The following is a 21800-nucleotide window of genomic DNA, read 5'->3' as shown; positions in this document are numbered from 1 at the left end:
ACTAAACTAACCAAACCAAACTAAACTAAACTAAACTAAACTTAACTTAACTTAACTAAACTAAACTAAACTAAACTAAACTAAACTAAACTACAATAAAATAAAATAAACCTAACCTAACTTAACTTAACTAAACAAAACTAAACTAAACTAAACTAAACTAAACTAAACTAAACTAAACTAAACTAAACTAAACTAGCCAAACTAAACTAAACTAAACTAACCAAACTAAACTAAACTAAACTAACCAAATTAAACTAAACTAAACTAAACTAGCCAAACTAAACTAAACTAAACTAAACTAGCCAAACTAAACTAAACTAAACTAAACTAGCCAAACTAAACTAAACTAACCAAACTAAACTAAACTAAACTAAACTAGCCAAACTAATCTAAACTAAACTAAACTAGCCAAACTAAACTAAACTAAACTAAACTAAACTAGCCAAACTAAACTAAACTAACCAAACTAAACTAAACCAAACTAGCCAAACTAATCTAAACTAAACTAAACTAGCCAAACTAAACTAAACTAAACTAAATTAGCCAAACTAAACTAAACTAGCCAAACTAAACTAAACTAAACTAAACTAGCCAAACTAAACTAAACTAAACTAAAATAACCAAATTAAACTAAACTAAACTAAACTAGCCAAACTAAACTAAACTAAACTAAACTAAACTAAACTAGCCAAACTAAACTAAACTAAACTAAACTAGCCAAACTAAACTAAACTAAACTAACCAAACTAAACTAAACTAAACTAGCCAAACTAATCTAAACTAAACTAAACTAGCCAAACTAAACTAAACTAAACTAAACTAAAATAAACTACAATAAAATAAAATAAAATAAACCTAACCTAACTTAACTTAACTAAACAAAACTAAACTAAACTAAACTAGCCAAACTAAACTAAACTAAACTAACCAAACTAAACTAAACTAAACTAACCAAATTAAACTAAACTAAACTAAACTAGCCAAACTAAACTAAACTAAACTAAACTAGCCAAACTAAACTAAACTAAACTAAACTAGCCAAACTAAACTAAACTAACCAAACTAAACTAAACTAAACTAAACTAGCCAAACTAATCTAAACTAAACTAAACTAGCCAAACTAAACTAAACTAAACTAAATTAGCCAAACTAAACTAAACTAGCCAAACTAAACTAAACTAAACTAAACTAGCCAAACTAAACTAAACTAAACTAAACTAACCAAATTAAACTAAACTAAACTAAACTAGCCAAACTAAACTAAACTAAACTAAACTAAACTAAACTAAACTAAACTAGCCAAACTAAACTAAACTAAACTAAACTAGCCAAACTAAACTAAACTAACCAAACTAAACTAAACTAAACTAGCCAAACTAATCTAAACTAAACTAAACTAGCCAAACTAAACTAAACTATACTAAATTAGCCAAACTAAACTAAACTAAACTAGCCAAACTAAACTAAACTAAACTAAACTAAAATAAACTAAACTAAAATAAAATAAAATAAACCTAACTTAACTTAACTAAACTAAACTAAACTAAACTAGCCAAACTAAACTAAACTAAACTAAACTAGCCAAACTAAACTAAACTAAACTAAACTAACCAAATTAAACTAAACTAAACTAAACTAGCCAAACTAAACTAAACTAAACTAAACTAGCCAAACTAAACTAAACTAAACTAAACTAAACTAAACTAAACTAAACTAGCCAAACTAATCTAAACTAAACTAAACTAGCCAAACTAAACTAAACTATACTAAATTAGCCAAACTAAACTAAACTAAATTAGACAAACTAAACTAAACTAAACTAGCCAAACTAAACTAAACTAAACTAAACTAAACTAAACTAGCCAAACTAAACTAAACTAACAAAAGTTCTATAATACCCCCCCCCAAAAAAAAGATTTAAAAAAAAGCTTAAACCTAAAATCAAAGTCAGTTTAGACATCTCAACATTAATGAAAAGTATGAAAAATGGAGATTCATTATTACTAAATTATTTGTGTTTTGAAAGGGTTTTAAAGGGTTTACCCAAAAATGAAATTTCTATCATTAATTACTTATTAATTACATGTCGTTCCACACCCGTAAGACCTTCGTTCATCTTCAGAACACAAATTAAAATATTTTTAATGAAATCCGAGGTTTATGACTCGTCCATAGACAACAATATAATCAACACTTTCAAGGTCCAGAAAGGTACTAAAGACATTGTTAAAACAGTCATGTGACTGCAGGGGTCAGAAAGTTCTCAGATTTCATCAAAAATATCTTAATTTGTGTTCTGAAGATGAATGAAGGTCTTACAGCAGTGGAACGACATGAGGGAGAGTAATTAATGACAGAACTTTTCATTTTTGGGTGAACTAACCCTTTAATTTGGTAACAGATATCAGCGTTGTCCAAGAGCAGCAGGATTATGTCCAGTGCAGTAAAACTCTTAAACTTAAACAAGCAGCAGTGTCTTTTCACATGAGAACGGTAAAACAGCCATTCGTACTTTGCACCGGAGTGAGTTATTCATTGGTAAAACGACCCCCTGCTGGGAAAATGTGTCCTGTTTGTTGAGGGACGTTTGTCTGCGGAAGATTCATTAAATCCGAGAGTCTCTTCAGATGATTTGAACGCTTTATTTGACTCTGAATCTCTTTTCACACTCTGAATGAATGCTGATGAACTTTAATTCGAGCTCAGTGGAGAAGTTGCTCACGCTGCTCTGTTCTTCTCAGTCGATCAGAAGCTCGTCAGATTCAGGACGGTTTCTCTTATGCAATGCCAGTATTTGTTTTGCATGTGTTCAGATATCATTTAGAAGATAATTTACCATGTCTTACACTCATCTGTCTCTGCAAATGTTTGCTGAACAGGTTTTATTGTCTTGTAATGCAGGAACTTTGACTCATTTATTTATTTGCTTAAGTTCACTTAATCGCGTGTGTCTCTCTGGGTGTCGCCAACGTCATCCGCATCCGCATTAGTCAAAACTGAACTTCAGCACGAGCCCAGCTAACAAAAACATTCTAAGAACGTTGGGCTAACGTTTCCATTATGTTTCTAAAACGTCCAGTGTTTTTAATGTGAACGTTAAGGGAACATTCCATTGTATCATTCTTCACACAATATGGGAACGTTACTTTTGAATGAACTTTTGAAGTAGTAACATTTAAAAAGCGTTAGATGAACGTCCAACTAAATGTTTCAGGTAAAAACGCTCCATGAATGATGTATAAATAATGTTTTTGTGTTTTAAGAACATTATTAAAAACCAGAAAGCTTTGAACGAATGTTCTATTAACGTTACTGGAAGAATGTTTGTTCATAACTTTGAGAGAACCTTGACACAACGTTCTGAGAATGTTCTCTGTTCAAACTTTCCAAATTAATTAGAACTCATCATAAAAACATTTGTAATGTACATTTTTCAATTTAGTTTCACAATTTTTGCATCATAACTAGTGTTTCAGTGACCTTTGACCTCACGCTGTTCACTTTTAAAACCTGCAATGTGATGTTTTTAAGTCACTGTAATTTAATTTATTATAGTTATTAACTAAACAAAACCAAAAAAAAAACATTAATGGGGAGGTGACTGTTAATAACTTGAAAAACAATAAACATAAACTGAATTAAAATATGAAAAAATAAATATTTTATTTCAGTTAGTTAACAAGGAAACATTTTTATTTAATCTATATTTAATATAGACATATTAAAAAATAATAACAATACTGACAAAAACACTGAACAAAATTACTACAACTTTAACTAAAATTAATATGAAAACAGAAAAGATAGAAATAAATTCTACAGTCGTGTCCAAAAGTGACATTCAGAGGCGATGTTTGTTTTTAATGACCCTGCAAGTAAATATGAGGAAAATATTTCATATTTTTAAAAAATATTTTAAATATGAGGGAAGAACAAAACACTAAACTTGGTTAAGGTATTTATCTGACAAAATGATTCTGTAAAAAAGGCACTAAAACTACAGCTTTTATTTCACTATGGGGAAAAAATGCATAAAAAATAAAAAGCTACAGGAAAAAGCAAACAATTTGTCATGTTTCATTGCATTATTATCACAAATAAAGCACAACTAAACAATATTCTTACAAAATCTTTAATCATATTAAGGGTGAAGATGTCAATTTTCCCAAACCAGACATCACTGTATTCCAAACTAATATCTCAGAATAACCCTGGAAAGAACGAGGGTTTAATGCCTCCTCTAAAAATCACTCCCGGGTTTATTTACATTCTGTTTCTGTGGGACGACATTCACCGAATCAGACGCTTCCAAACGGAAACCCTGAAGACTAAATATTCCTCCTCTCCCCCGTCTGCTTTTATCATTTGTGGACACGCTCAGGCGAGGCCCAGCATGGGGAGGTGAGGTGCATTATGGGATGCGCTGTTGACTGATGTGTCTGGTCTGGAGTCGCACACCTCACTGCCTCGACTTTCTCATTTGCCCGAGTCGCTCTCCCCCAATTAGGAGAGACTATCTTACACGTGTTCCCGCGGCCTGATGCGCCGGTGCCGACACTCTTTCTGCACTATTACCTTGACTGATGCCTCCTCCTCAATTAGATGTAATTGGCATATCAATATGCAGAAGTTAAATGGATTAACCTTCTTTAGAGTAATGAGCAGCCTCCTCCGTCTGCGGCATCTTCAGATGGAGGACACGTCTGCATCAGCCGTCAGAAACATTTCTGATAAATATAGAGTTTTAATTGAGGCGCTGCTAAATGATAAAAAATAAAAAAGAGATAAATTAGACTATATTATGTTTATGTAAATTATTATTAGTTAGTGGTGATTTGGTACTTCGCTACTGTATTATTCTACGGAATCTGTACTGTACTGAGTTCTGTTAAAACTGAATACTGTTACATTTTACAAGGTGTTTTTTGTACCCTTAAATGTACAAAGTACACATGTCATAACTTCAAGTGGCTCTACTGTATGTAGAATTCAGAAACCTGTTAAATCAATTATTTCAAGATACTCTGATATTGATGATTTATGCTCCTTTTGCAAAAATGAGAAAACACATTTGTTTTTTGATTGTAAAGTTACTCAAATTTTTTGGAAGGAAATGGCAGAATTTATTTTTAATCTAGTAAAGGATAAATTCTGTTTTTCTTTAATGGATATTATTGTGTACTACGAAAATAATGTTAACAAAGGTCTTGAATACATTGTTAACTTACTCATATTGCTCATATTTTATATACATAAACAAAAATGCTTAAATTCATCCTCAATATTTAAGATATTTGTAGTGCAATTTGATTGTTTTATATCTTCTCTGAAATTGTTAAAAAACAAAAAGTCATTAACATGCTTAAAATATTATGATTTTATTTTCGGATCCCCTTTTTACTGATTAATGTCACACTTTTTATTGCACCATGCTTTGTTTGTAAATTGTTCTATTTTCATTAAATGTATAATTCAGAAACCCTTGTTATTAGCGACACCCGTGGCCGATAAGGGAACTGCAGCAGCTCGCGCTCGAACTCGTGCACACGTGACGTGCAAGAAGAGACTGGATGCGACTCAAGGCCCTGAAATACTCATGGTGAAGTGATTTTTTGTTCTTTGCTTAAAGTAAAAAGAAGTTAATATCATCCTGACGCCGTCCAGGTGCTGAGAGCGACGGTTAGATGAATATTTGTGCTGCTCGCTCTCAATAAACACAACAAAAATGACAGCGTTGAGAAAACGGCAGTTAAATCATCTGATCGCAGCGATGTGGATATGTTTGAACCAGCTCTGCGATTCACCGGCATCATGTCGACAGATGAGGTAATTAAAATTACACTGTTATGATTGTAGAGGATATTTGAGACTATAGACTCTATAGATCTGACTATGTGAGACTATTTTTATTGTTGCATGACACATCAAGAACGGCTTTTATAAGCATTTATTCATTTCATGTGTCGCTGAACGGAAGAGAGGCTCTCGGGAGCGCGCTTAACCGTCACAGCCTTTTGATTTTCCCGGCAAAACCGGCCCGAGTCCTTACTTGGGTAAAGTTGGTTTTATATTCGCACATTCGGACTTCTGATAAATTCAGACTTTCCAATAAATGTGCAATAAATTAATGTTTGCGAATTTTAAGCAGCGACATGATATTGACAAACCAACGATTGTCAACTTACAACATTTTTCACAGTCGATCAAAATAGGCAAGTATTGTTTTAATGGCGTATTTACTTGTGAATGTCCAATGTAGTGTGATTAACAAGACTGTCCGAATGTGCGAATATGAAACCAACTTTACCCAAGTCGAGTACTTCACATAAAAATCAGTGTACAGGCTTTCATAAACAACCTAGGAAGTCAGGGAAGGTCTCGTTTTTTAAGTTACCTTACCTGCTGTTCACACATTGGCAATAAAAAAGTGATTAATAATGAAAATTCTTACATACAGCCCTTTTGAATCGTTTCTCGGTTATTTAAAAATATAAAAATCACTGTATTCAAATGTCAAACCACTGTGAAATCATGTTCAGGTAACTGGTTTCAGTTTATCATCTGCTGTCCTACAGTTTTACATGGTCAGAACAATAAGAAAATAGTGATTTCTGGCAGTTTTTGCATCAAAAATAGTCAAATGAGAAAAGCTCTACCGACTTTTGTTCGACTTTTGTTCAACTTTTGTTATTTTGTATGTTTTGTTTTCAAAAGTCCATTTAAAAAGCTTAAAAAAGTGTTTAATTTTTCAACACGTGATAAAATACTATAGTAATTTATAGTAAATACTGTAGTGTTTTTGAACCATACTATAGTAAATTGTAGTATACCGTATATATTATAGTATTTACAACACTTTGTTAATGAATGCTACAGAATACTGTAGTATTAACTATAGTGAACTGTAATAAATACTGTAGTATACTTTAGTTTTTACTACAGTAAACTGTAGTGTATTGCAGTATAATATACTCTATAGTTGTAGAAAACAGTACAGTATTGGGTAAAGTAATTTGTTTATATTACTATAGTTGTTATATTTACCACAGCACCCATAGAATTACCTCAACAAATTAATTAAAGTACTTTACTATAGTATGGTTCAAAAGCACTACTACACTTTACTAGTATTTTTTTCATGTGAAGCACAATTAAATGTGGATACTTTAAAGTATTTTTGGGTAAGTGCGTACTAAGAGTGTATTTCTGGCATAGTATCTGTAGTTTAACTTAAGCGCAATTTCTCAGTACTTTCTACACCTCAGCAAACCCCCTAGCAACACCTTGGCAACCACATAGCCAGTAATCCACAACATTGTGACTTTTGCACTTTCTTCAGAAGATGTAAAAATCTCTGGTTGAACTGAAATAGATTGAAGTGCATGTTGGTGATATTATTGCAGGACAGGGTTTGTTCCTCTGCTGGTCTGGCTGCGATCCAGAGCGCTGAATGCATTCAGTGTTTGATTTGGGGATGGTTTGTGCAGGTCAGAGTTCAGAGGGTTTCGTGTGTGTGTTCACAGAGTCGTCCTGCGTTCAGCACCATCGATTCGTGCTGGATGCCAGATTTTCTCAAACGCGCCGCTCCGCCTGCGGCCTCCGACTCGCCGTTGGCTTCTTTCAGTCGGTCTCAAACCTCAAAGATACTGACTGGATCAACACTCGAGACTGCCGAATTAACCAGACACAGAGACACTGCTAGTCTCGTCTTCAATCGTACGTGAACCTGATATATTAAAATCAACATGAAATCAAATTTGAGTTAATGCAAGTTCCTGGTCCTGTTATTTTAATGCTTTAGAAAGAGTCTCTTCTGTTTCATGTTGATTTTCAAGTATTTATCTGAATGGTTCTGTGAGGTTTGAAGACAAGAAAGAAAGAAAGAAAGAAAGAGAACGGTGCAGTGATCTGTTAATGTTCTCCAGTGATGTGTCCCAAATCAGATAGCAAGAGCTCGTTAGCATGTGAGCTGATTTCCATATTAACGACTCTTCTGAACCTTCAAAGAAATGAATAATTGAGAACAAATGAAATGTTTGGAGCACGTTTAATGTTTCATATGTTGCTCCCTGGCTAATGACACACACGGCGTGTTTGTGTGAAGTGCGTCTGCGGTCAGTGTGACGAGTAATTAATGATGAGGGCGGGCCGCACTGACCCGAGAGAGGCTGTGCTCGCTCCAGCCGCACGGGACTGTGGGTAATTAAAACCCTGCGCTGCACGGCGGGCCGAGAGGGGCAGGAGACGGATCGGCAGGGCGGTCGTGTGGATTATTGTTGTTGTTCAGCCGTTGGAGTAGAATGACCTGCTGTCGTCTGCGGCCGCACCGCTGATCCGCTCTAGAGGAGTTTAAACACTCTCATTATTCACACTCATGTTGTTTCAAACCCCTGTGATGTTTTTACAGTGGAAATTCAGAGTCTTCATGATCATGCAGCAACAGTCATCGTGATCAACGGTCCAGAGAGATCAAACTACTTTGACACAAACTCTCGGTGTATTCATACGACCGAATGTGTCGATTCCAAAATATGCTTGATAGGTTGGTCGAAATATGGAAACTTATTTCCACCACAGAAATAAAGGTAATTGCAACTTTATATCTCACGATTCTAACTTTTCTTCTCGCAATCCTGACTTTTGTTAACTCACAAAAGTCAGAATTGTGAGATAAAAAGTTGCATTTTTTAATTTTCCTTGCCGTGTTAGAAACAAACAAACAAAAATGTGAACTAAGCTTACATAACACAGATGCTTGGGAGAAATGAACCTTTTCAAAAACTGAATCAATTGCTTCACAAAATGATTCACTGGCTACGTTTACATGCACCCAAATAATCCATTTGTAATGGGATTCGGCTCAATCGGATTGAAAAACGTTCATGTAAACACCTCGATCCGAATGAAATTTTGATCGGATTGGAAGGGGTGGTTTATTCCTTTTCTAATCCAATCCAACAGCAAAAAATGACCATGCAAACGCTTGAATCCGACTACTTTCTCAATCGTACTCAGAAGTCTCTGGGGCACATTCGCAGTGCAGTGTTGACACTAGTGATCGACCGATATTGATTTTTTATAACCGATACCGATTATTTGCATGTTTATGTAACTGATAAACGATATGCAGAACCGATATTTATTTACTGTTATACTTATGTTTTTGACAATTATTACAACACAAATGAGCTGAACAAACCATTTTATTTATAACAATCACTCCCTCCTTGCATACAAAAAAAAACTTTATATTTATACACAAATAAATAGAGGGGTCTGAGTCCAAAAATTAAAGTGCACTTAACAAATTTAATCTAACGTTAAATCATGAAATGCCAACTGACAAAGTGCTGTTTGACTATAACTTAATCAACCGCGATCGCGCATGGAGATAATAAATAATTAATTTCCATAAAGCGGTAGGCTATATTTATATGTGTATTAGCGAAATAATTGTTATGTAGTAAATGATAATTTAATCTAGGGTGTTTAAACAAGATGATCTTGTCAAAAGTTTAATTCAGTGGCCGTGCTTAAGCCTCCTGATCATCCGTCAGTTGCTAAGCAATATGAACGAACTTTTTCTTCTAGACTAATGGTGAGCAAATACAACAGATCGAGAATTAAATTCAGCGCTTTTATTTTCAACATGCACTCATTCATGTCTGTTTTATTTAATTCATGTAAAGTTACGTCTTTATTGGGGCAGGACATGACGAATTACACTACGTGACTCAATGAGTTCGTCTCAATTGTTTAGAAACATGCTGCATAAATTAACTATATCAGGAATTTATGTCTCAGATCTCATTTGTGCATGTCTGTTATGTTAAATAAAGTTGATTAATTAAAGCAAACCAAGTAGAACATATACTTTACCTGTGCACTGAGTTGTTGTTGACTGATCTCCTCAGACGCCCGGGCTGCAATGGCGGAAATCTCAAAACGGCCACAAGATGGCGCCGTAAATCGGCGAATCCGATATTACAAAACCGATACCCGATTATGGAAAAATGCTTAAATATCGGGAAAAATATCGGTAAACAGATACATCGGTCGATCACTAGTTGACACGCATTACGCAGTAAAGTTCACGTTCACGTCTTTAGTTGTAAAGATGTATGCCAACAGGCAGTGGCGCAGCTGTATCCCTTTGTCACAATATTGGAAATCTTTCTGTTTTAAAACAAAAAGGGGAGCCAATGGATATCATAAACTTTGTGCGAGAGACAAGTTATGCCGGTGAAAAAGTCTCAACCTCGGTCAGTATTCACTACCGAAATTGAGAGTAAGACGTGACGGCGCTGTCTGACGGTGCATTATATTCTCTCAGAGACGAATTTCAACATAATATGCTGATAACGGTATATTGTCTTAATTTATTCCATTATTTCTCTTGTGGCCGTACATATAGGCTAGTGAAACAAATGAGAATAATAGTATTTTGAGTTAAACAGGTTGTTTTTTAAAGTCAGTGCTTGAAGTAAAGCTGCGCTTAATTTTCATTGATGACAATATTATAGCCTACACACTTAATAATTTTAATTATAGGCCTATAATTCATTGTATAATAGACCTTCACAGATAGCTAATGGCCTGATCTTTTATTGTCCTCACAGCATATATTAATTTAATAATAAAAGAAGCCGAACCTAATAGTAATAATAATAGACTAGAGGAATGTAACAGGCCTACATTAATTAGAAATACCAAATCCTCTTAATATTGCCAAGATTTGATGCTTTTGACAATATCTCTGGCTATCGTCGATACATGATCATCGTCTGTTGACGGGTTACCGCGAGTGTGATTGATACGACGTATTTGCGTGCGCAAAAGTTTCGGTCCCACTTTATATTAAGTGGCCTTAACTACTATGTACTTACATTTAAATTAATCATTTGATACAATGCACTTATTGTGTACATACATGTTTTTACATTGTACTTATATTTTAAAAACACCTGCATGTAATTATTTTCTGTAATTATTTTCTGTAATTACATTTGTTGACCCATCCCTTACATCTTACCCCTACCCTTAAACCTACCCATACCACCAAAGCTTTCCCTAATCTTACCCGTATCACACCTCAATAGCAGCAAAAGTGTTTTGCAATTCAATATGAACCCAATAAGTACATTGTACTTATTTTTTGATGTAAGTACATAGTAGTTAAGGCCACTTAATATAAAGTGGGACCAAAGTTTTAATCGGAATGTATATGAAACACATATAAACGGATATTTGAATCAGATTACAATGTTTAGAGTACATGTAAACAGATCTGCAATTGGATTCAATTCATTCGGATTGACGAAAATTGGTGCATGTACTGTAAACATAGCCACTGTTTCGAAGTGCTCGAAACATCACCCACTGGTGACCTCTGCTGGTCGGAACAGTGTAAATACAATGAAACTCATCCCAAACGTGCATAAAAACCCCTGGTTCACAGAGATCATCGCCCCCTAGTGGTGAATCATTGAAATTTTGAAACATTTCGAAACCATGAAATCATGTCTTTGGCAGTTTGATACGCACTCTGAATCACAGGAAACAAATGATTTGCGCAGGATTCGAAGCTTCACATGCGCACTGGAGTTTCCAGCGTCTGCGCTATTTCTCTCCAGAAGTGATAAAAATGTCTCTGCATTTGTTTTAACTAGAATTGCGTGTCTTTTTTCACACAAGTGTTCATCAACACTGCTTTCTACTGATGTTGTGTCTCCAGTATAGTCTGATGTTGTCGTTTCGTCTCTTTTTCGACTGTGTCGACCCGGTCCAGTGTCGCCACCTTGTGGACAATTTATCGTAATCGTAAACACACTGGTTTGTAGCGCTTTTACTTTTACAAATAATTATTTACCTATAACTGCTAACGAACTGAAGTCTGCACATTAGGAGTGCAAACTACTTTCATTACGCTTTTATGATGCTTTTGGTATTTTGGGACAGTTGTTGTTATTATAAACAGTTGTTGTGTGGAAAAGATTCTTATTTGAACAAATAACATAATCCCAGCTAAAAAAAATGTTTTGCTAACGTTCCAATTAAGTTATGAAAACGTTATTTATGAATGTTCTTTCAACATTTTTTCTTGGTTATTCCATTTTATCATTCTTCAAACATTATGCAAAAAAAAAAAAATGTTAGACAAACATCCAAATAAATGTTTCAGAATATAAATCACGTTTTGAGAACATTATTAACGATCAGATAACTTTGAGGGAACATTCTGGAAGAACGTTTGTTCATAACTTTGAGAGAACATTCTGAGAACGTTCTGTTATCTGGGATGCAGGTTTGTTGGGTCATGAGCTGGAGTGTTTTCTTTAGTTGGTGAAGCCGCCCGTGGCCTGCCTGACGCCGCGGTGATGGTCATGTGATGTGATGGGGGTCGTAACCAGGTGTCTGACAGACTGACAGATTGTTGACACCGACACGGAAACATCTCAAACTATTTTTATCTGTCCGTGTGTTTCGCTTCAAGCACTGACCGATCGCTAGAAACATCCGGCACTCGAACGCCTGCTGAGCAGAAGGTGTGTGTGTGTGTGTGTGTGTGTGTCACTGCGGGGCTTATTCTCTGTTTATTTCCTGCTACATGTGTCTGCTGTGTTTGATCACTGCGTTTACTGTGTGTGTGTGTGTGTGTGTTTTACCTTGTCATCCTGCGACTCACATCAAAAGACAGACATGCTGGAAATAAAACCAGCCGTGACCTTGAGCTCACACACACACACACACACACACACACACACACACACACACACACACACACACACACACTCATCAAAGGTATCTAAAACACCTACACACGCAGTGAGTGTCCAGCAGGGGTCAGAACAGCACCATCAAACGCTGCTCTGCTTCACTTCTGAGATCTTCAACACGCTTCACATTCATATTTCAGATCTTCTGGAATCATCCGTCCATCAGTAGATCTTCTCGTGTTAAATCAGCGTTTCTCTTCTTTATTCTGCCAGAGATCAGATGGACGTTCATGTATCATTAGAGGAGAGCGGGGCTAGTTGTCACACTGATATTTCTCGTGGTATTATTATTTCTGAAACCCTGAGCTGCATATTGTCAGAATAGAGGCACGTTGTCAAACTTGTTTTTTAGCTAAACCTGAACAACAACAATCAAGAAACATAAAACAATTTATGCAACAGCAAAAAGTAATAATAATAATAATAATAATCATTCAAAAGTATGTAATATGCCTTTTAATCAATTAATTGCATAATATGTGTGACAACTTGCCCCGACCTGACATTTATATAAACTACTCTAGACAACACAGTTCAATTGTCCGCTGTCATTATACAGTGACTGTTGTCTGAATGAATGTCAGTGTTGTTTATTCTGTTTACTTGTTCACATACAGAATTTTCTAATTTAAATTTTGAGCTAGATATAAAGACCCAATAACAACATCTTCATGTGACAACTAGCCCCAGTCTCCCATATTTCGTATGATACAGATGTACATGAGCTGATTTTGGTTAGAAGCTCTTAAATATGTTAAAACTCATAAAACCTCGTCACTATTTATCTTTTATAATCCATTTCAGAAACACATGAAATGAGTCTCGCTCTTCTCTTTCTCAAACACTAAATCTGAAACAAATGTGTGTGAATCTTTGTTTGCTCTGAAAATTCCTCAAGATTGTTTTTCTGTCGTCACAAACCTTTAAACAGCAATAATTGCAGATTGAATCGCATTATGCCGTTTTTCCGTGGTCGCATAAGCCCTAAAGTTAAGAAGAGTTTATTTAAAGTTAAATTAGAGTTTATTATTAGTTAGTGCTGTTTATTAATCCAATCATCATCAAACCTCCAGCGGTGTTTGAGCTCCAGACGTGATTCCTCAGATCATGTGTGTTTTTGAGGAGCGTGAGATGATGCTTTACTGGGTTATTAAAGGACTGCTTTCACCTTCTGCAACATAAAACAGGTGGAAATATCTCATCATATCTCCACACCAGATCAGCACAGAGATGCTAAACCTAAATAGAGTCATTTTTATTGTTATAATGATTTTATAATGTCTAAACAAATCTAGGCCTACATGAAAAACCATTGCGTAATCCTCTGCAGCCATCTAGTGGCTATAGTTAAAAATTCATGTTATTTTAATTTTAAAAGCGTTTGTTGTCCAGTAGATGGCAGCAATCATCTATTATTTATAATGTTATCACCATGAATGAAATTGAGAATATTTTTTAAGTCGATTTGGCATAAAATGTTGCTATTTTATATAAATGTATATATTTAAATTATTACAAATTGAGGCAAATAAAAAAATAAAATAAAAAAAAATCTCCCCTAACTGCACAACTTTACAGTAAAAACATTAATAAAGTGAGTGATATTACTTTTGTTTTAAAGAAATGTAATTACATTGTTACGTAAGCTAGTTGTACAGGAATATTTTTGCCATTTTATTATTGGCCTAATCTAACGAGACGAGTGTATCTCCATACATCAGTGCTTCCCACACATAGACTTTACTTGGGCGGGCCGCCCAGGATTAATAACGGCCGCCCAAGTATATCGGAGACACATTTTTGCCTTTATTATTTTTAATAACATCCGCGATTGATTAACTAGTTTTCTAGTAACTAGTTTTCTAGAAACTAGTCGTTTCGTACCTGCTCGTTATGTGTGCGTCAGAACTGTTTACTCCCGCTGACATTCCCACGGGCGCTGCATTTTGCAAAGTCACAAGGGGGCGCTGTTGTGCTTTCTACAAGCTCACGCAAAACTGCTTCAAAGTGATTCTCAATCAATGAAAAGCGCAGATTTATGCCAAGCGATTGCTCATGAACTTAAGTTGATGAATTATTACAATGTCTACTTCATGGTCTTTATATAAAACATTTTATACGGTTGTAAGAATCTGAAGGATCAGCCTGCAATAGAACAGACATTTCAAAATAAGAGTCCCGGTGTATTTCGAGCTTGTTCATATTTAAAAGTCACATGCTAAGTTTTTTCTTTTTCTTTTGGGCGTTATTGGTATTTTGGTTACACAATAAATTGTATTTAATTTGATTTTCATTTAATTCATAGTAAATTATTGTAGTCTCCCCGACAGGAAGAAAAGACTAAGAACATTATTTGACACACATATTATTCATTATATAAATTTTACTAGTAAAATCTGTGTCCCATTCACTGAGAGAGACACTATATGACAGCAAAGAAAACATAGGAAAAGGAGAACCATTTAAATGCTGTAATTTTGTATAATTTACAATGCATAATAATGCATAATTTTAGTATGTAATTAAATGTAATAGTATGCTATGTAATTAAAATAAAATAAAAAATAAAATAAATAATGATAAAAAAATTATTTGTTTGTCACATATAGTAATAGGAGGATTTTTCACCCGGCTACCACTGCAAGTATATTTCAAACCCGTGGGAAGCACTGCACATCAATCCCAAATGGCACTCACTTCTATGCGCTTTCGGTCAATGTCTGCCGCGTGTGTCCGTTAAGTCCATGCGACCGTAGGGTGTCCCATTTGTCAATTTCAGCCATCAGAAGGGTGCTCATGAGCGCCCCCTTTGCGGCCGATATGCGCACCGGTGCAAGCTCCGCAGCAGACTTCTTCCCGACAGTCTAAGCGTCGTTACGTCATGAAAGTGCGGACTCAGAGGAAGACCGTGAGTGTTTGAAATTCAGCCTATCTTTTGCATGTTTCCCTTCTATCTTTTTCTTCTTTTTTCCTAAATTGAGCTCTGGTGGCTTTTTTCTTACCATTATTTCAATTCGTGTTGATTTAGAGCTTCTCCCGCTCTCACACGTCACCTCGACCAAACTCCGGCCCTTCTTCTTGTACTTTTGAGTGAGAGATCTTCTCCGGGCACACACTCCGAATCCCTCCTAACCAGGATAACGGACCCACATAGTGACATGATATCACTGATGTGACGTGCAAATAAGCGTAAAAAATAATAAAAACCCGATGGCGCATTCTGTTGTTGTTGTTTTTTGAGGGGGCGCTAGTCAACAAAAAAACGCCCTGGGTAGTTGCCGATGTCGCCCATGCCTAAATCCGCCACTGGCTACCAGTTTCCTAATCATAGCCATTGAATTCATATTCTCTAGAGTACTTATTTTGACTAATTACTTACTTTGCAAGTGCCAAAAAAGTATGTTTGGTTTTCATTATCATGTGACCTCCTGGCGTCAGTGTTGTGTCACTTCACTGGCATTCACAAATCCTCTCCTGTGACCTCATGGGAAAGTAAAGCGTCCATCATATGCACGCTTCACAATCTCACCGGAGGTCATTCGGGCACTTTTCATCTACTCTGTTACGAGTACTGTGAATTCTGACATACTTCTTTTGTCACATACTGTCTTTCACCTGCTATACAGTAGGGAAGTATGGGATTTTATGAAAAATGTGATGCCTAACTAGCAGTTTATGCACGCCACCCCTGATCTAGGCCTGGATGTGATGGGTCGCTCCTCCGTCTCTCTCCTGGTGGACACTGGACAGGTGGCCAGATAAACTCAGTATGTCCGTCTGTATCCAGTTAGACAGTTTCAGTGCTGTCACATGTCCAAGCCTGCCAGCCAATCCGTGACCCCGGAGCGCGCTGACATCATACATCAGCCTGTGGCGCGGCCGGCGGAGATGTGTGTGTGTGTGTGTGACCTATATTACAGAGGTATCTGTGACCGGCCGTGTGCAGTGTGTTTAATAACAGCAGACAGATCCTTCTCCTGCAGTGCTGCGTCTCCGCTCTCTTCAGTAAAAGAGCTTTCAGAAGAAATATCGTAATCTTGGGCGCGGGCCGCTGTAGGGGTGGAGGGATTGTCAGAGTTCATCTCTGCCTCCACGCGTGTTTCCTCGGGAGAAACGCCCACCTCCGGCCGGCTCTTCTTGAAATTACGGGATTTTTCTTGTGCGTGACTCTGTCACCTTGCCTTAAACACTGCAGTAAACACACAGGGAACTGCTGTAATGCAGAACGTGGCCTCGGGTGATTCGACAAGACCGGCCGTGATGTTTTGCGCGTCTGGTCAATGGATGAGCGCTCGAACGTTCAGCGAACCCTCAGGAAACGTCTCCAGTTATCCGCTGCATATGATAGTCATTTCTCCTGCGCTCCTGGGCTTTACAGCACTGAGATGTTTCTAGATGATCATGTTATGCGTTTCTAACTCTGCTTGTGTTGTAGATTTGAGGAAGTATTTCTATAAAATTTAAAAAATATACATTTTTCAGAAATCCTATCTGACACTTCATTATAACTTGATTATTTACACAAATATGAAGAGTAAATGTTGTTGCAGTGAGGCACTGAAAGTCAACTTAAACCATCTTTTGTTTTATATTCCCAGCTGAAAGGGAACGTTCTGTCAAGGTTCTCTCAAAGTTACGAAGAAACGTTCTTCCAGTAACGTTAATAGAATGTTCTCAAAACGTTAGCACAAAAACATTATTTATACGCCATTCATGGAACATTTTAGTTGAACGTTTTTTAAACGTTCAGAGAACATTCAAAAGTAACGTTCCCATAATGCTTGCAAAATGATGAAATAGAGAGCACATTCCCTTAATGTTTTCTTTAACAAATGCTTTTAAAACATTTTAATAAATGGACGTTTCGTACGTCCAGAAATAATGTTTTCAAAGCTTCATGGGAACGTTCGCAAAATGTTCTTAGAACATATTTTTGTTCGGTTTTTGTACTTTGGACAAAAAGTGGATGAATGTAGAGAGACACAAACCAACTAACCCCAAAAAACATCCCAGAATTCATCAAATTTATTAATAATAATTATAAAATGATGTTCGTGTAGCTGATTTCCCTCCAAAATTATGTCATTTACTGGAGGACGATGTCATTATTTTACAAAATTTTACACAAGATGGATGGAAAGTGATATTAAAGACAGAGAAAAGCCTATTAATTAATATTCATGAGAAAACATGTTTAGTTTGAAACATTTTGATTAGAAAAAGTAAACGATGAAGAAACACCTCAGAACACAAAAGAAGATATTTTGAAAAATAAAATATGCACATACAATGGAAGTCAATGGGGTCCAAATGTGTTCTTCAAAATATCTTCTTTTGTGTTTTGCTGAAGATAGAAAGTCATACGGGTCTGTGAACACACATGAGGGCGAGTAAATGATCATCCCTTTAATAAACTACCTTCAATCTGTATACGATGGTGACGTGAACATATTCTGTGTGCAGCATCCAAATATCTGTAACAGTACATTTCATTTTATACGTGGGCTGTTTCTCATTTGAATTTATTAAATATTCAACATGACATCACTCACGGGATGACAATGCACTAGTAAGATTACAATAAAACAAAATAGTGATTATATTATATTGTCAGTATGAATAATAGAGCGCGTGTGAGCGCGGACGCCTGCAGGAGGGCTGTTTGTCTCTCTCTCGCTGACCCCAGATCTGCAGCGCTGGGAAATTGGGGTCATGTTTATATGAGGCGGGCGGTTGCGATCGACCCCGGAGTTCAACCTGAACTGAGCCGAAATAATCTGCTAATGACTGTCTGATTGATCTGATCAAACACTGTATTATTGTGCTGTCATTTGATGGAGTTTTTATATTTCATATTGAACATTTAGGAAACGCATCAAAATCTACAAAGGCCGAACAATAAAGAAGGTGCATAAATGATAAAATGTGCTCATATGATGAGGATTCAAGTTTCTCTTCATCTTCTGAGATCAAACAACAGCAACAATTTGCAACAAGGTTTCATTATTATTAAAATATGCTTTAACAAAGTTTTGTAAATGCTGTACAAATATATTTCTCATAATTTATCTGATATTAAAGATAACTTTTTTATGTCACAATATTCCTCATTTAAATAATTAATATGCAGAATAATTCTTCCTCACAATTGGGAGTTTATTTTCGCAAGTTTATCTCGAATTCAGATTTTTTTTTCTTTATATCTTTTGCATGTTTATACGTCACATCTTTGTTTTTAGAATTGTGAGTTTGGGTCATTGACGAATAAGGTTTTTAAAAATGTAGAATAACGGAGATATAATTAATTTAGAAGTTTTATTCAGTGTTAACAATGCGATTATGTGGTTTTTATAATCAATTAACACTGATTTTGTCATTTTTTACAAGATGGAAAAAATTTGTCACAAAAAAAGTCATTTGGTTTAACCAAAATTTTGCTTTTACTGAATGACGATATTTTCAAACGATGCTAACAGGCTGATATCTAGCAAAAGGACAATCAAACATTTTATATTTAGTACAAGTTTTAAAATATTACATCATTTTCCATGTTTTATAGCGGTTGCACCGAATGACCTGATGTTTCATGCGTATGATCAAGTGAAAACATGAATTTATCAAATAGTTAAGAGAGAGTTAGTGACTTTGCTTCATGACCATGTGGTCCTTTGCAGGTGTCTGAATGATGTCACATCCTGTCACATGATATTGACGACATGACTTGATCCAGAATATTGGTTACTCCGAATGACATCAATGAAATTCATTTTTCCGGACATTCTTTCTCATAACAAAGCAACGACTTCTACACATAATTTAAACACCATTTTGCACTATGTTGATATATGATGTTATAAAATCTTGCCAGAATAAAAAATATATACATTTATTACATTTTAAGATATTTCAATCACAAATGAAATGGCTGTATTGGCCTTTGGACGGTTAAACCGAATGACCTTTTGACACTTCAAAATCTTTAAAATACCTTTATATGTAGAAAAATATAATTCAAACCTTTTAGATTCAATAAAAGAGATCTAGTTGTTCTACCTTACACACTCTGGATGTCATACCTTTGTTTTTTATTATTATTAATGTCTTTGGACAAAAAAAAAAAAAAGACCCATCACGTCATTGACCCGTTTCTTTTTTTCTCACAACTGTGAGTTTATATTCGCGAGTTTATCTCTTTAGTAGGTTTATATCTCACAATTCTATCTTTTTTAGAATTTAAAGTTTTTTTTTCTCACAGTTGCGAGTTTATATTGGTTAATTTACATCTCAATTCTACCTTTTTTAGAGTTATAATATTTTTCTCACAATTGCATGTTTAAATTTGCAAGTTTATATCTCACAATTCAACGTTTTTTTTAGAATTGTGATATCTTTTCACACAATTGCAATTTGCAAGTTTATATCTTTTGCGAGTTTATGCTGTAAAAATATATTTTTCATAATTTAACTAATGTTAAATAGGACTTATTATGCTTTTTACATCACAGTGTTCCTCATTTAAATAATTCATGCGCAGAATAAAGGGGCGGGGCCTGCTTGAGTTAGTTAGTAGTGTGTTGAAACTGTAAAAACAAACACCAATCACAACACACTGCTCCAGCCGACCAATCAGAGCACATTGTGCTTTTCAGAAGGAGGGGCTTCATAGAGACAGGAACTAAACAGAGCGTTACTGACAGACTGGGAAGAGAGGAGCTGCAACAATGGAGAATATGAGGAAAATAATCAACACTTAATCTAGTAGAGCACAAAAACAACATTTGACTTTATAAAAGGCATAATATATCTTTAAGAAATGAGACCTGTATTGTGAAATGTTTTGAAAACATCCTTTAGAGGCCTTGAGGAATCTGAACTCCTGCAAACAGTCTTGAGAAACTTGTAAACAACGAAACAAGTTTCTGGAGTGTAATGAAACAGTGTGGAGAGGTTAGTGTTATTGGATTTATGATCCCAGATAAGCCGGCAAACACTATTACGGCTCTGTTTTAGAGCGGCCGTCGTGTCACGTCACGGTCGGATCTGTTCCGACTCCATAGATCAGGCGTTCAGGTCTGGAGCGATCCAATATCTCATCCTGACACCCCTTCATCCTTCACCGTCCCGTCTGTGACACCACTTCCTCCGCGGGTCTGCCGTATGATTGGACCGTAATTGTTTGGAGCAATAAAGCTCATCTGATAAGAGTAAAGATGAATGTGCTGGATTTTATTTTATTGTTCAGTGATATTTGCAGTGTAAAAGGTCCCGGTTGAGTTATAAACGTGGATGTTTCCTCCTGATATCAGCACATTTGAGCGCAGAAGTTTGGGTCAGTTTGACTTCATCAGCTGTAGTGTGATCTGCTTCTGCCGTGAGCGCTTTATAATGAAGCCAGACAGCAGCTATATGATAAACTCCAACATTCAATATAGACATGCTTACATCAGATCAGCAGCATTAATACTGAGTATTAATATTATTTATCTATTTATTCAAAGATTATTTTAAATTATTATTTTAATTGATTATAACACATCTTTTCAGTGTGGAGGAAAAAGAAGATGCACTCATTTGTGATTTTTCTTTCCTTTTGCTAAAGATCTTTATGAGGAAGTTGTTTCTGCCATGGAATAAAAAAATGTAAAAGTAATTGCAAGTTTATATCTTTTTTCTCACTATTAGTTTATTTTTGAGATTATATCTTTCATTTCTGACTTTTTTCCTCACATTTGCGAGTTCATTTTAGTGAGTTTTCATCTTTTGTAAGTTTAAATTTCACAATTCTGACTTTTTTCTCACATTTGTGAGTTCATTTTAGCGAGTTTTCATCTTTTGCAAGTTTAAATTTCACAGTTCGGACTTTTTCCTCACATTTGCGAGTTCATTTTAGCGAGTTTTCATCTTTTGCAAGTTTAAATTTCGCAATTCTGACTTTTTCCTCACATTTGAGAGTTCATTTTAGTGAGTTTTCAAGTTTTGCAAGTTTAAATTTCGAATTCTGACTTTTTTCCTCACATTTGA

Source organism: Megalobrama amblycephala, linkage group LG8 (assembly GCF_018812025.1).
Source record: "Megalobrama amblycephala isolate DHTTF-2021 linkage group LG8, ASM1881202v1, whole genome shotgun sequence".
Taxonomy (NCBI): Eukaryota; Metazoa; Chordata; class Actinopteri; order Cypriniformes; family Xenocyprididae; genus Megalobrama; species Megalobrama amblycephala.
Note: the sequence above shows the minus strand (reverse complement) of the source record.